The 15343-nt window shown below is 43.4% G+C and overlaps 1 long non-coding RNA gene across 2 annotated transcripts; it reads left to right on the top strand.

Annotated features, from left to right (window-relative positions):
• Positions 1 to 1873: 1873 nt before the first annotated feature.
• LOC140699164 (uncharacterized) lies at positions 1874 to 6378 on the top strand. 2 transcript variants are annotated; one of them, XR_012077163.1, is made up of 4 exons: positions 1874 to 2872; positions 5398 to 5543; positions 5928 to 5977; positions 6062 to 6378. It is a non-coding gene; the product is annotated as an uncharacterized lncRNA (long non-coding RNA). The 2 variants fall into 2 exon arrangements; XR_012077162.1 differs by having other exon boundaries at positions 5928 to 6378.
• The last annotated feature ends 8965 nt before the right edge of the window (positions 6379 to 15343 follow it).

Raw genomic sequence — 15343 nt, 5'->3', positions numbered from 1 at the left:
TTTCCAAGCTCAGGGGAAGGTTCTTCTTAGTGCAGGACACTTCCTTCACTGAGGAAAATGTAGGGTTTTGACTTCAACCTTGATTCAGCGTTGCTATTTACATCCCAACACAGGAGACCTTGTTCTGGGTATGATGAAGGGCTCTCGACGGTAGGGTGTGGTTTACAGATCCTGATAACTTGGAGCAGAACAGCTGAGGCTGATAAAATGGGCTCCAGTGGTCTCCATCAAAAAGATGTGTGTAATTGAATTACATGGATTTTTCTGGAATGTTCTCACCACCGACTTCTTGGGGAGATCTCTCTTAGATACTGAGAGAAAGTGGCCATGAACTTGTCTCTTACATCAGACTCCATGAGCCTTTATCTGTAATGACAGTAATAGGAATAGCACCCTAGAAGCTTCACAGGGTTATTGTTGGGATTGATTGGGATAATATATATGGAAAGACTGTGGACTTTAAAGCATTAATCATATGCACTTACTTGTAAATAATGGTCTTCCAGGGTTTTGCTTTTGGTAAGTAGCCTTTCCATGTGGTCAGTACTAAGCTGGCAGGGAGGGGGAAGGCCATTCCTTCTCACACTATGCTGGGGAAGATGAGTTGCTGTTGGCCCAGGAGGGGCATGTAGTGGGGAGATGGGGTGAGAGGAGAGGCTCTCTTCCTCCTCTTTGGGGTGCTGTGCTGTCAGAATGAGGATGAGGAGATGTGGTGGGAAGACAGGATTAGTGAAGAGATGGCACTGGGGATAGTGAAGAGGCTGGTTGTGTATATTATGGTCTTTCTCTCCAAAACACCACAGTGCTTAGATGATGAGTACGTAGAAGTTGAGACTCATCAACGATGCTTAAAAAGTGGGTGTGACTTTTATGTGTTGTTGGCTTGCAATGTAGGCTTGCTGAGCACAGGGCCTAGCCGGTAGCCTGTCTGTTCAGTATAGTGAGGACTGGCGTTGGTTGGCTTAGTTGGAGAAGGTGGCACTGATGGTACGGGTGATACTCCTGCTGTTGAACCTCACTGGGCCAGCCACTGAGCTGCCAGGTACTCAAAGTACCTGAGCTTACTGGACCCTCACTAGGTGGCCATTATCCTCTTTTATAGTTAAGGAAGCAGAAATCTTAAGCAGTTTATCCAAGGTCATGTAACTAGTGACTGTCAGGTATTTGAGTCAAGATTTTCAAAGCCACATTGCTTCCTAAGGCTAGTTTTAAAAATTTTATTCCTCAAATTTGGACTAGCCCAGAAAGACTACAAGATAGTCCTCAGAAAGCTTACATTTCCACTAAGGCATGTGAGACCATGGAAAGAAATGGTGCCAGGTATTGCAGACATAATTGTGTGCCTGGCTTGGAGCAGTCCTGCTCATGGTCTTTTCCAGGCCTTCCTGTGGGCTATCAGAACAAAGGCCTCAGGACTCCTGGAAAGTAAAACAGGGCCCATTTTGAGTGCAAATGGGAAAGATTAGCTTTCATGAAAATGAACACGTCATCCATTTGGCCACCCAAGAGGACTTACATCAGGTTCCCTACTCCTGCCTTTACTGTCCCTTTGTTGTGTGATGCACAGGTGATTTCCCCTCCCATTCCCAAACCCTGAGCAACTCCTGTTGCATTAAATAATCACAGTGCCGTGTACCGCGTGCTGTTATGCTTACCTGCAGACTCGAACCCCTCCCCCTCCCAGAAAAGAAGTTATGTTGCCATTTCTGCAGAGCCTGTCACTCACCAGAAGGAAGAAGACACACATGTCACTCTTTTGTAGCCAGCAGTCTAAGTTGTGAGATAAACATACCTTGAAATGTGGCTTTTGTACCTTTTTTTTTTAATGGTCTTGTGGTTAAAGTATGATCCATGGGCTGGGCTGGTGGCATCAGCATCGCTGGGGAACTTGCTGTAATCTCAGGCCTGATCCCAGGCGTATGGAGCCAGAACCTGCATTTTGATAAGATCCCTGGTGATTCCTGTGCGTGTTTAACATGAGAAGCACTGGGTTTTATGGTACTTAGCCCCCTCCAAGTTAATGGTTAAGCTTAATGAATGGAGGTTTTTTCCTTCTCTGCAAAGCCTGTTTCAAGGATACAATCTTATATTTTTAGAGCCAGTCCCTAAAGAGCAGAAGTCTCAAGCACAGCTGTGTAGCATCAAAGAGGTCTTTTACCATTTCTAGCAGCATCTTATTACTTACTCAACTTCATAATCACTCCACTTTCCTCCACTTGTAATGCAAAGCTAGTAGCGTGTTCCTTTATCTGGGGAGAAGCATTGATCTTGGACTCTTAATAGTATAAAAATCAGAGCCCAATACAAATATATCTGATGGAGCTATCATTGAAGATAGAAGCCCATTAACTAATCATATCCTCCTCCTCCCCCAGCATGCACCCCTTTTCTGCTGCCTCACTGAGTGTTCTTCCTTGGAGGGGAGTGTGAGGTGAACACGGAGAAAGGTGCTCCACACCGTGCAGTTCGAACCTCTTCATTTATTGTCCTTGCATCTTGCCTTCTCAGCGGTGGGGCTTAGGCAACCTGGGCCTGATTCCTGTCACTTACTGGCTTTGTGACCACAGCCTCAGTTTCCTCACCCTCAAAATGAAGGCACTGGATTCCAACACTCCAGAGATGCTCCCAGCCCATTTCCATCCTCTCCAGTCAGCTCTTCATGACCCAGGGCCACTTCTGCCCCTGCTTCTAACACCAACCCCCCTTTCTTCTCTTCCTCCTCCACCCTATGCCTTACCTTCTGCTCAGCTCCTTCTGCCCTCATGGACCTCCTGAAACTCCAGAAGAGCATAGAGGTGACCCTCATGGGGTTTTTGTGAACTGTCATTAACTGTTCAAGGAGGAGTCGGATTCCACGTCGAAGGACTTGGAGGTGAACTTGTGACTGTATTTGGATGTATATTGCTGCTCATTTGATAATGGTGCAGCTCTTTGGGGGCCCTTCAAACAGAAGATACCGCTTTTAGAAATATTACCTTTCTTTATCCTCCCATTTTTAGGGAGGAGGTTTCCCTAAATCCTCTCCAAATTCAGAGAAATTAGGAAATCTTGGATCATTTTAGTATTATCCAATTGTGGCTTGTTGTCCAGTGAGCCCTTGTCTGAGGGGACCTCATTATAGGCAGTGCTCTAAAGGTGACAGGGCCACTCACATGTAAATGATCTAGCTACACATAAGTGATCTCGGAACCAACTGTTGGGTTTCACTTGAAAGCCTACGAAGCATCTAATTGAGCAAATAAGGATGTCAGAGAAGGATCCAAAATCCTGGATTTTTGTTATACTGAGGTAAGTTTTATTGGAATGCTAAAGGATTCTTTATATAATAAATTGCTGTTTGGAAAAGTAGGAAACAACAAAAAGTTAAATTTTCAGTTTTCTTTACCTGTGGTTTAAGTTAGAACCATCCCATAGGTTGGAATGTCCAAGTAGTTTGTATTATCTATTGCTAGGGTTCAGATTTGAACTAAAATATTTTTAAAGCACACTGTACAGTGGTAATAGCTTTTCTTTGCAGGATGTTTACTCATCTTGAAAAGCCTTTTACTATTACCTAGGCAGAAAGCAGTAACATCTTGGAATGTTTGTACACTGGTGCTTGAGACCCTGGAAGTAAACTGTTTTCTAATCACTGTTATGTGTGTGGCCCAAGGTTCAGTACCTCTCCACCTTGAGTCTTGGATTTGAAATGATCTCATTCAAAATACTTCCTTCTCTTCTTCAGGTGTAGTTGATATTTTATCAGTGTTAAGTGTTATAAACATAACTGCTTTGTAGGCTGTGACATGATTGCTTATTAGATTGGAAATATCATAAGCCATGTGCCTTTTATTATGTTTAATAATGTGAGACCCAGAATTGCCTCCTATATATTTATTTAATATTTCATGGCAAGACAGTAGGGGTCTGCCATCCCTGTTAAGCAGTAAAGTAATATAAGGAATTGGAAAATAGGAATTAGGACTATTGAAATTGAGAAGAAGGAGGGAATAATGTAGAGGCTTTTCAGTTATTAGAAGTCTGGTTTCTTGACTGTGCTAAGCACTGCAGAAAGATAAACAAGAGTAACAGAGTTTTAGTCATTTAGGAGCTTACATCCAAGGCAGGGGTCACCTGATGCTACAGTTCTAGTTGTAGAATTGGAGCTATTCAGAAAATGTTCCTGAGGAGTGTAGTAAGCAGGGCAGGCTTCTGGTTAAGTCTTGCTTCTTCCCTGCTTTGAATGCCATTCTAAAAGAGAATGTTCTTTGTTATGGATCTTTGAAATACAAATTGATCTGCTTCTTTAGAAAAATTAAGATAACTCCCTGGAAGACATGTAGGTCTAGTTCACAAAACAAATTGTGCAGTGGGCAGGAAGCAGCTCTGTGTCCTGAGTTTTGATTGAAATAGATATATATATATAATTTTTTTTTTAATGGATGGCAGGTACACAGGTTCTCACATTAGTTTGTCCACAGTTTGGTCATCTGAAGGCTGTTGGAGGAGAAGATGGGAGCAGGGTGAAAATTACATGAGATGGGGACAGCACACTGTGATTCCCCCTTCTGGGAAGGGTGAAACACATGCGAATGTGGTGGGTGGAGATTCCAGTTTCTGAGAATTCAGGCTAATGTTTTATTTCATTTAATCTGCTTGCAAAGCTTTATTTACTGAGCTATCACTACCAAACATTTCAAATAACCTTTCCATAGTTTTAAATTATGTGCTGTCCTCAGGAAAGAACATACAACCAGCAACCCTTCTCCTTACTTGTTGGCAGAGGGTCTCTGTGCTTCTTAGTGGATTTGTGGAGCGAAAGTGATGGGCTTCTGATGAACTCCCTGACTAGTCCTGCTCTCTGCTTGAGACTGCTAGTCCTTTTGGCCTCTGTTGTTCCTCCTTTCATCAATCATGCTTCAGCCCTCCAGAGGTCTTCTAGAATCTATGCATTCTGTTTTTAGCAATACCTAACACCATGAAAACCAGAGGGAATAAAAGGAAGAAGGGAGTGCACATTAAGTAAAAGAGGATTTTACTGGGCTACTTATAAAGAGGAATGTTAAATGAAAAATTGTCACATGCCAGGCAAAACGTTTAGTTAAATTAAATCTATTCCAGTCCCCAAAGCACTTTGATTTTCTTTAAAAAAAAAAAATAGCTGCACAGAAGGCCTTAGTACAGTTCTCAGCGTGGTGTTTAAACTGGATTGGCATTTCAACATCTCTCCTCATCCTCGTCACTTCATTACCAGCAAATCTAAGCCAATGTAACAAATCTAGACTTTGAGACTGCTGGGATTAACCTCTACTGAGGAGGTGGAAAACTTAACTTTGGCTTTTGAATGTTCTGGGTTTGTGCTGCTTTTGGTTAATCTTTAGATTTTACTACCTCTGGGTTTGAGTTTCTGTATTTTAGCCCTTGCTAGGTTCCCACTGAGGAGTACCTTGCTTTCCTGTGCTTTGCATATACCGCATTTCTCACAAACGGAAGATTGGTGGCAAATCCTGTGTGGAGCAAGTCTGTCGGCACCATTTTTCCAACAGCATTATTTTAAAATTAAGGTATGTAGATTTTTTTTTATTTTTTAGACATAATGCTTTACTTTTGCTCTGGAAGGGGTGGGCATTTGGATAATGTTCATTTTGGAAGGAAAGCTCTTTTAGAGACAGTAACTGCCAGGTGTCATTTTGTAAGATGGGACCCAGGAGTCAGCAAGGAGAGGATTTCTCTGTTTGTGGCATTTAGGCCTTGGTGTAAATACCTCTCATAGTGTTTTGTTTGCATCTTTTAGCTTAAGGTGTTGTTAGATGGTACTAGTCTAATCCAATCCCTTGTTTTGTGAAAACAGGTTTTTTGTTTATCCGAGGAGGCTTCTTCTCTGTCACTGTGCTCGAGTAGTCATTCTGGGACAGAAATGATGGTTTTCAAATCTGTTACATTTTCAGACTTGCTGGAGGGGTTGTTAAAGAACACCGCTGACACTAGGAGGAGTTGGGTAAGGGCCATAAGCAGTAGGGGGAGAGAGGCTGCCACGGGACAGGACTGCAGACTTTTGCTAAAATTTACTTCTCGCTTGCAGATTATGGCAAAAGAGTAAGACCTGTCACTTTCCAAATTGCTCATATTTGCGTCCTCATCTTGTTTCCAAGCACCCCTCGAACATCTTCTGCTTCTGGTCTGGTCCAGTCATGCTCTGGTGACCAGCCCCAGGCATCTGGCAGCAACTCCAGCCAGCCCAGAACAGCCGGGCCCCTCACCTGGGAACAGTGGCTCCCCTGCAAACCTCTGTTGCTGACACACGGAAGCACATTTCTTCTTTTGTAACTTCCAGTTAGAGTCACCTTGGTGGGTTTGCAATGTGTTCTGAGACAGAATAAACTCAAAGGATTCTGTTAATCTACTCTGATTTATTTAGGATGCAGCAGCGTTCGTTATGTGACTTACGTTACTGGTTAATTAACCAGCCTGGAACATGTTTCCTTTTTACAATTTGAATGCTGAGAGAGTAACAAACACCAAATATTTTACAAGATCCTTGAGTTTGACTCTGAAATACCATATTTTATTTTGCAGCAACTTCCAGTTTTAATGATACTGAAATACTTTCTATTATTAGCAAGTTTTGAATTTTAAATAAATTAAAATGGAAATGAAGAGTTGTTTCTAAAAATAATACTAACTGTGCTTAGGTAATTTTTTTTTTATTCCACGTCATTGTTGGTGAGAAAGGCCTTGACTGGGGAGAAAATGTAAATTTCATGCCAGTCTCTTGTGTAGAGTTAATGAGACTTGTCTGGAACTGTTTATGAGAATGGATGGGAGTGTCTGAGGCTCCTTTCAGTGTCAGGTACTCTTGCAGTCATTTCTTGATGTTCTCCCCTGACTGACTGATGGGCTGTTTGCATCAGCAGGATTTCCAAACCACTGTCTCATTGACTATGAGGGGCCTGCCCTTTGTCTTACCGAGGAAGGCTCCTTTGCGCGTTCTGAGTTCTCCAGAGAGGGTTTGGCTGAGGGCTGCTCTTGTTAGGCTGGTGCCTTCTACCAGTGGGGGTTGAGGAGATTTGATGTCTAATGGGAATAATCATACTGCCTCCCAGCTCTTTTTTAGTGGGGTCTTCTTGGGGTGACTTTCTGGCTTGGAGTAAATTTCCCCCCAAATCTTGTACATTCAGTCTAATATAAGGATGAAAATGTATTCGAAAGCTAAAAAGTTTGTTTTTTTCTTCCCCTGAACTTTGGGATTCTGTGACCATTGTTTGCTTCTGCTAGTGAGGATTGTGGAGGGTTTAACACGTTCATTTTTCACTGGGATTTTAGCTAACTCAGTGCAAAATGAAAAGGAAGGCAGAGAGCTTTGTTTTACTCCTGACGTCACTTGGCTTACCCAGATTCAGCTGAGTCAAGGCGTGGCAATGTAGGTAGAGGCCCTTTCTCCAGGTGCACCTGACCTTCCTGAGAAGTATAGTTCAGGGAGTCATAAGCAGAGCCTGTCTTAGGAGCACACTGATGGTTTGGAGAGGAAGGGTGGGAGTTTTAGCTCTCCCTTAATCCTCCACTCTTGGTTTCCCTAGGATTAAATTAACATTTATGTAAATGTAGGCTTCTGTTTACCTGAACCCCTGGCCTTTTGCCAATTGAATTTAGTTTGTGAGATTCTGGACCTTCTGCGCCTTGGGAGATGTGGGCATATGCAACATAATACAGTATTCTGTACTCTGCATTATGTAGTTTGAAAAGCACTGTCCTAACCTGAAAAAGTTTGTCCATTTGTTCTCTTTGGTATGGAAGAGCCTATGGTTTGCTTGGAGGTCAGCCTACGTACCAGAGGCAGAGACTGGGAGTTCAAAATCTGTAGATACTGACAGGTGTGTGCAACATAGATAAACAAGGTTACACTGTACAACACAGGGAAATATATGTAAGATCTTGTGGTAGCTCACAGCAAAAGAAAAATGTGGTAATGAATATATGTATGTTCATGTATAACTGAAAAATTGTGCTCTACACTGGAATTTGATGCAACATTGTAAAGCTGTTATTATTCAATAAAAAATTTTTTAAAAAAAAGAGAGAGACCCATTTCCACTGCCAAAGCCCTGGCTGTGATTTTCAAAGACAGGGAAGGGATGCCGTGAATGCCAGCTACAGCACTTTAATTGGATGGGTTTCATAATTAAAGTCTCCTTAAGCAAAGACTTCTGTTTAATTTGCCTTTCCAGACTTTTTGGTAGAAATTGCAGAGGCACGGGGAAGACCAGCGCATCGTCATTGGCAGTCAGTGAGCACAGACAAGGAAGTGCCGGCATCTTTGTTTAAAGGTGGCTGTTTTCCTCAAGCCCTTAAAGGAGATTTGGTTTTTGTCTAGTGAGTTGTGCTATAGGTGCAGAAGGACTGCCTTTGGGACCATCCTACTAATTATTAAGGTTATTACAAGTTCCTCCCTCCACTCTTGAGTCTCTTTTAATAAAAATGATGTTATTTTATGAAGGTACCCAGCCTTGAAGAGGAGATGAAACTTGAATAAATATTTTTTAATTTGTATTTGCAGGGGAAGATTAAAACCATTCATATAAGTAACTGTTTGGCTCATCTGGAGTTTTCCATCTTTTTTTGTGTTCCTGCATCCTGTGGATAATGGACCATTCACTCCTGTTGATGCCTGGGGACCTTGTCACTCTGGCCTGCTCTCACTCTCTTTTTCTTCTTCATTCTCAGCCTTCCCCAGGCAGAGGAGGTCAGGCAGGTACACGTGCATTTGGGAAGGAGGTGGTGGAAAAAATATGGAATAATGAGCCCTTCTGACTTTGGATTCAGCACTTTAGCATTGGTGCAGTAGGTGAGGTTATTCTTGGAGCCCCAGTTTGAAATTTGCTGTGCAGAAACCCAGCTGTGCCGCTGGCTGCCAACACTCCTGGTACAAATACTGTCATTTGCTCTTGAGGCAATCTGCTATTTCAGTCCTAGATGCAGTTTTGTCATCTGCTGGGCAAAATAGTAGAGAAAAATATCTTAAGTGGTGGCATAATCTTCAGTTTAAAAACTCTTTAGCAATGTTTCCAGTAGAGGATTTGTTCAGCGTGTCTTCTTTTCTCCTTTCCTTGGCTTGTAAACATAATCTAAATTCATTTTTTCTCACTTGCCTGAGCCACGGTTTCCTTGTGCTGACTCTGCACCCACACAAAGGAAAGATGGAGACTTGAGAAATATTTCTTTAAAATCACACTCTGTGAAGGCTTGGCATACCATGTTTGGTCTCCTGATAAGAAACTAACTCACCCAGAAGTTATTTGGTTAAAAAACACACTACTACACCACGCTTTCCCAGCCCGTAGTCTTCCCTGTCTGGATGGTGAGTCATTCCACCTTGCGAGGAGCAGGGAAGAAGGCCCCTCTATTGCCTGCAGAGTGGGGGCTCCCTGAGGGTTTGGGAGATTCCAGAGACCCTGGGGGTGGAGCTGTGCTCCGTTGTCTCAGGATTCATCACTAGGACTTTCCTAGAGAGGGACGCCTGTCCTCAGGGAAGTACTACATTTCTTTCTGTTTTCGTGGCTTTCTCATTTTCCCCTCAGCCTGATAGTTAGTAAGAAACCCATTTTCCAGTATGACTCCATGCACATGTGCACACACAAGGTGTGACAGTTTTACAAAATAGACAAGTTTCCTATTTCATTAATTAAAAAAAAAAGCTGGCCTCATTGATTGATTTCACAACTTTATGGATTATAATTGAGTTTTTAGCCTGAGAGCTTTCCCACTTTTATTCTTTAAAGACCTTCACATCACAACAGCCTTGAATTTAGGGGAGAAGCGGATGCAGCATATGTGGAAGACTGGCCTTTGGCCGTGGGATGGGGAGGAGGGTTCACAGATCACTTGGGCACACCCTGAAAGGAGCCCCTTTTTGGATTGGCCTCATCTCAAACATGGAACTTGTTAAAGGTGTGCACTAAACACCTCCAAAAGATGTTTTATGTGGTGTGAACCTTGATGTGACGGACCAGCCAGGATAGTTTCGCACTTACCTAGGCACCTCTGTCGTACAGATTTTGCCTTCAGCCCTTGGAAACTGCTGCCTGCTGGGGTCTGTTTTGCCAGATGGGATTTCACGCTCCTTTTGTTCTGCATTAACCTGAGTCAGGCTCACTTGACCTCCTCTCAGCTCTGCTGTGTGCAGAGCCTTTGATCCCATGAAAGTACATTCCACTGTTAATTTCCTCAAGCAAGTGTGAAGTCCATCTCCATCCTGCATCAGAAGGCTTGTCAGAAATGAAAAGGAATTTGAGGTGACATCAGTGTTTGACAAGGTATGATTACCCTTTCTCTGCCAAAGCAGGAGCCATGGAAGTGGGTGCAGTCAGGCTGCAGCAGGGCTCCCCCCACCTGAGTCCCTGGCTGGCTTTTTGGTATCTGGGGCAGTGACCTTGTAAAGCCTGCATTGTGAAGTTGGCTGCGTGTGTGTCCAAAGGAAATACTACATATTAAATAGGAAAGCAGGGGTGGAAAGTTCCAGGAAATTGAAAGGTGAGGTTGACACGTCCTTATTCACTAACGATGCTTCTGTTTTTCTTTCTGAAAAACAATGATGATTTAAAGTTTGATCTTAGAACAAACTGGCTCTTATCCATAACTTTATAAACATCCTTTCTTAACTACTTATTAAATAAAATCATACTAATAAGTTGCCTTTTATTATTTGATGTTAATGACCCCAAAGCACCCTAACACAGTGTTTCTCAAACTTGCCTGTCAGACGAGGTACTTGTTAAGAATATTCTGGGACTTTGCCCTCATATTGAACCAGAATCTGTATGGAATAACACAGGTGAGTGATTTTCTTAGAATCTGAGAACTGAAAGAAATGTGGGGCATGGAGCTAATCCCGGTGTTCCCAAGCCTGGTGACTCTCACTGTTATGACCTAATACAGGGAGTCTGGGCCCCACTCCTTACCTGTTTGATCCCAACCTCTGCACCAGGGGCTTTAGGGCTTTAGTTTTCAACAGGCTGGTCATTAGTCTGGAGTGGTAACCCACTCATCTTTTCAGATTCCTTCAGGAAAGGGAACTTGACTCAACGTGCTTGGTTATTGGGCTAGAAAATAGCAGCACAAGAAATCCTCTTCTGACAGATATTGATCGACTCAAATAATATTCACATTTCAGGTCCTTAGCATGGGGAGATTCAAGATGAGGGAGCAGGGCCCCTGCCCTTGAGGCACATGTACGGTTACTAAGCCTTTCTCAAAGGATGAGTTTGGGGGTGGCATGTGCCCTGCTACCCCAGCTCTCAGGTGGGCGTGTGCCTGGGTGGGGTCAGAAAGCATAGGGCACCTACTCTCCTCACCTGTTGGCTGCTGTCACCCTCCATTTGTTTTTCTCTTAACAACTTGATGAAATATCCCCAACATCTAGAAAAGCACAGAGGCAAATATAATGAGTAACCACGTGCCTCCACGTGGTTTTAACAAATATCCCCCATCTTGCTTGAAACCCTCCTGCCTCCCCAGAGTCACTGATCCAGAGGTGGGGTGTTGGGGGCTCCTTTTCTTAGAGAAGCCTGCCCCCTGATTGGTTTACTGTGTGGGTCCATAAATCCTATATAGTCACATCCCCTTTACATTTATATAAATGGTGTCAATGGGTATCGTTCAGCAACTTTTTTTTTAAGTCAGCATTGTGTTTTTGAAATTGTCCATTGTTACCATGTGACCTGACATGGCCGCATACTTATGAGTAAAATCAGGAAATGGAAGTCAGACAGCTTGAAAACCTTCTTACTGGAAAACATGCAAGAAGATGTGGGTGAGACAGTTTCTGTTGAAATTTTAGTATAGAACATTGTCATTTATGGGAAAATAGTTGATGTGAATTAGGCACTATTTTGAATAGCCCTTTGTCAACTTAATGAGAATTAGTTGCATGTTGTATGAAAAGTTCATTGTTTTTATTTACTATGGGTGTAGTTATTGCAGTTTGGTTCCAGACAAGTGAAAGTTAAGATTTGTGGCATAAAATAGGAAGCAGAGGGAGGCTAATTAAAGTTCTGTTGATGATAAAAGGATGACTGATCAAGGAGCAGCTGGCTTCCCAATTTAAACACAATTTGTCCTATTACACGAGGACAGCCCTCCGCAAGTTCTCATGATTGTCTTTCAAAGGTGAAGGAGTGTGTTTCAGCAACAAGCGTGAAGGCTGTTACACTCTATTTTTGTTCACTTTTTTGCCTTGAAGCATTATGTCTCCTGGGTTTACCCAAGGTAAAGGAGGGGGGTCACAAAACCCGGCTAAGGTTTTCAATGGTGCTCCGTCCACTCCACCCACTTACTACACCCTGGAAAAGCCCAGCTCCCTTTCTGCTTTCTCCAGGGAAGTGCCCAAGCATTTGATTGTATTTTGTATCTTTTTCTTATTTTTCCCAACACCCTCGCCTGATGGACTTTAAAATGTTGGTGCCCGGGACATAACCCAGCAAGGCCCCTGTCTTGCCTAACTAGAGCACCCTTTGTGTGTGTGTGTATGTCTGTGTGTGTGTGTGTCTGTGTGTAGGTGACGGCTGAGTCCTGCTCTGGTCCTTGAGCTTCTGGCTGAACTTATTTTGCTTGATTGTGCCCTGGATGACTTTCACCTTCAAGTGACAGCATCTCTTGTTGCTACTGCTAATAATGGTTGGATAAACATTAAGACCCAGTGCCCTGGATGTGTTTTGTCTAAAAAACATACCACAACTGGGTTCTCTTCAAATTGGCGCTGGGTGGGAACATGAGGTCACATGGCATTTGACTTGCCTGGAGTCAGAGGCTAGATGTGGGCTTGACATTTTGTATTTACAAGTGCTTTGTGTGTTTATCTCATTTTAATTCTTATAAAGCCCCTTTGAAGTGATGATGATTATCCGCATTTTGCAGAGGAGGTGATTAAAGCATGGAGAGTTTGTGATGCAGCCAAGGTCACATGTTCACTAGGTGCCAGCAGTGGGTTAGAATCCAGGTTTGTCTGACAACAGGCTCATGTTCCTCAGCCACTATGTTCTACTGCTTTTGTGTCAAACTACCATCAAATGATTGTTTTTTTCCACTTCCTGCTTAAGAAAAAGAGCTATTGTCTCCTGGAAAAACAAAAATCTAAGGATATAGTTTGTAACTTCATCTTATTTGATTATGTAAGTATTTATATGTGTGTCTGTGTGTGTGTGTGTCATACACACACTTGGGAGGAAATCAATGTTTTGAATGAATGCATGAAAAAGGAGTAAGTATAGGTCTCCCCCCGCCAAGGAAGCAGCTTCATTCTGATTTTAAAAGTTGTACACACTCTTTCTTTTAACAACAGCAAACAAGACAACATGCAGCTAGAAAATAAAAACCCCCAGTGCCTTCACCATCAAGAGACATCATTATGTTCATTGAGACTGTTTTGTAAAAGAAATAACTGACCATATAGATCTCACATTACTGGTAATAAAGGTCACTATTTATTTTAGCTACAAATAGAATGAACCAGAGGTTTTGGGGGCGTCATAATTGAGATTCATTGTCAAATGTTGTATATAAATAAACTGTCCAGTCCTCGATGCTATTTTTGCCCAGTCTGGTTCTGCAGTAGTTCTGCTGCACAATGTGCTGATGTGGAGAGCCTGAGTGCAGGTTCCTGTCCTCCAGTCTCTGTTTCCAGCACAGTTGACACAGTGTGTGCTGTCACGGCCAGGGCTGGAGTGTTTTCCTGACCAGTGTCTCAGGAATCATAGTCATTTTTTTCATTCTGCTGTTTTCTGAGCAAATCAACCTACCACACTCTCCTCCTATCTTCTCCTCCCCTTCTCTCCCTCCTGTCCATTGCTTGCCTGTCTTCCTCTCACAGAAGCATTTAGGAGGTGGTAGAGATCTGAGAATGAAATTTGAGTGGGCCCTTCTCCCCTGGTAACTCTGCCGTGTGTATTTTTGAAGATACTGATGTGGGCTGTTGCTGTGAGATGTCGGGAGAGGGGCCTGTGCAGGCCCTGCTTCATCCTGAGTAACCCGGCCTGGCTTGGAGAGCCTGCATCTCCTTCGTCCTTCAGAGAAGAAGAGGGCATGGTCACGGGTCACAGAGCACCTGGGCTTCCCAAGGTACCAGGGACAGCTGTGGTCTTCGCTAGGAAGCTTGGGCAGCCTGCAGCTCTCAGGTAGCGTGCCCTTCTACCCTGGGCACCATCATAGAATCTCACACGTGTACTCTATGCTTTTTGAAGCAGTTGTATCCATTACAATTCCTCTATGAGGCAGTTAGGACAAGCGTTATTTTCCCCACTTTACAGATGAGAAAGCTGAGATACACAGCATATAAAATTTGCCCTAAGTCACACAAACAGACATAGAGCCAGACCTAGGTCTTCGACCTCTTGACCACCGTCTTGCCGTCAGACCGGCATTTCCCACAGTGTGTGCTACTAAACGTTGGTTTCACAGTCTGGTCTGTCAACAAGTGTCAGAGACGTGAGGGTTCATGTTATCACACCCTCAAAGCAAAACACAACATTTGAATTAATGAAGGGTGCTGTGTTTTGCTTTGCTTTACTTTGTATATTAACATGAAGTTAAGTGTAGTAAAGGCTCAAAAAATTACAAAGTTGGAAATCCTGTCAGTGGGGCCAGAGGTCCCAAGTGTACTTCCTCAGTGAGCTTTCAGCCCAGGAGGAGCCATTATTCTGGAGGATATGTTGGAGATGCTTTCCTAGGCCCAGATGTGCTGTCTTGTCCTGGGTTTACTTTGGAGGTGCTCCAGGAGACTTCAGTGTTTAGGGGAAAATTGTATCTTCGGAGACCTGCAGGATGAGTGCACATAGACAGTGGCTGGAGATGCTTCAGGAATGGAGACTACCCTGGGAGTCAGGTGGGAGGCGGGACCTTGGGAATCCTGTCATCATGTTATTGTCAGCAGTTCAGCAGGAACTCTGTGGAGTAGGATTTTAACCAGAAGACAGGAAGGTTCTCCATCAGCAGGATCAGCATTCGAGGACCGGTTGTCAGAGCTGTTAGGTCAAGATTCATGAGCTGTAGTGTGAGTGACAGCTGCACTGTATGGCAAGGATGGACGTAAGACATTTGGACCAAGAAGAGCATGCTGCTGCATCTTGGCTGGTGTTGAACCAGGCACTTTCCCCGAGTGAGGCTGTGCATATTGACCACCTCTGCCCCTGCTCTTCTTTACTATTTAATATTCAACTTTGCTGCTTTTGTTACACTTACCATGGGGAGGGGGTGTTTGGTGAAGGTGCGAGTGGCAGCTTCTACCTCCATTTCATTTGTCAGCTCTCCTACTTCCTTTAGGAGAAGCAGAACTTGGTAACAAAACTCTTACTTTGAAGTAAGTTGTTCCAACCAG

Source organism: Vicugna pacos, chromosome 11 (assembly GCF_048564905.1).
Source record: "Vicugna pacos chromosome 11, VicPac4, whole genome shotgun sequence".
Taxonomy (NCBI): Eukaryota; Metazoa; Chordata; class Mammalia; order Artiodactyla; family Camelidae; genus Vicugna; species Vicugna pacos.
This window is presented reverse-complemented; position numbering and strand designations above follow the sequence as displayed.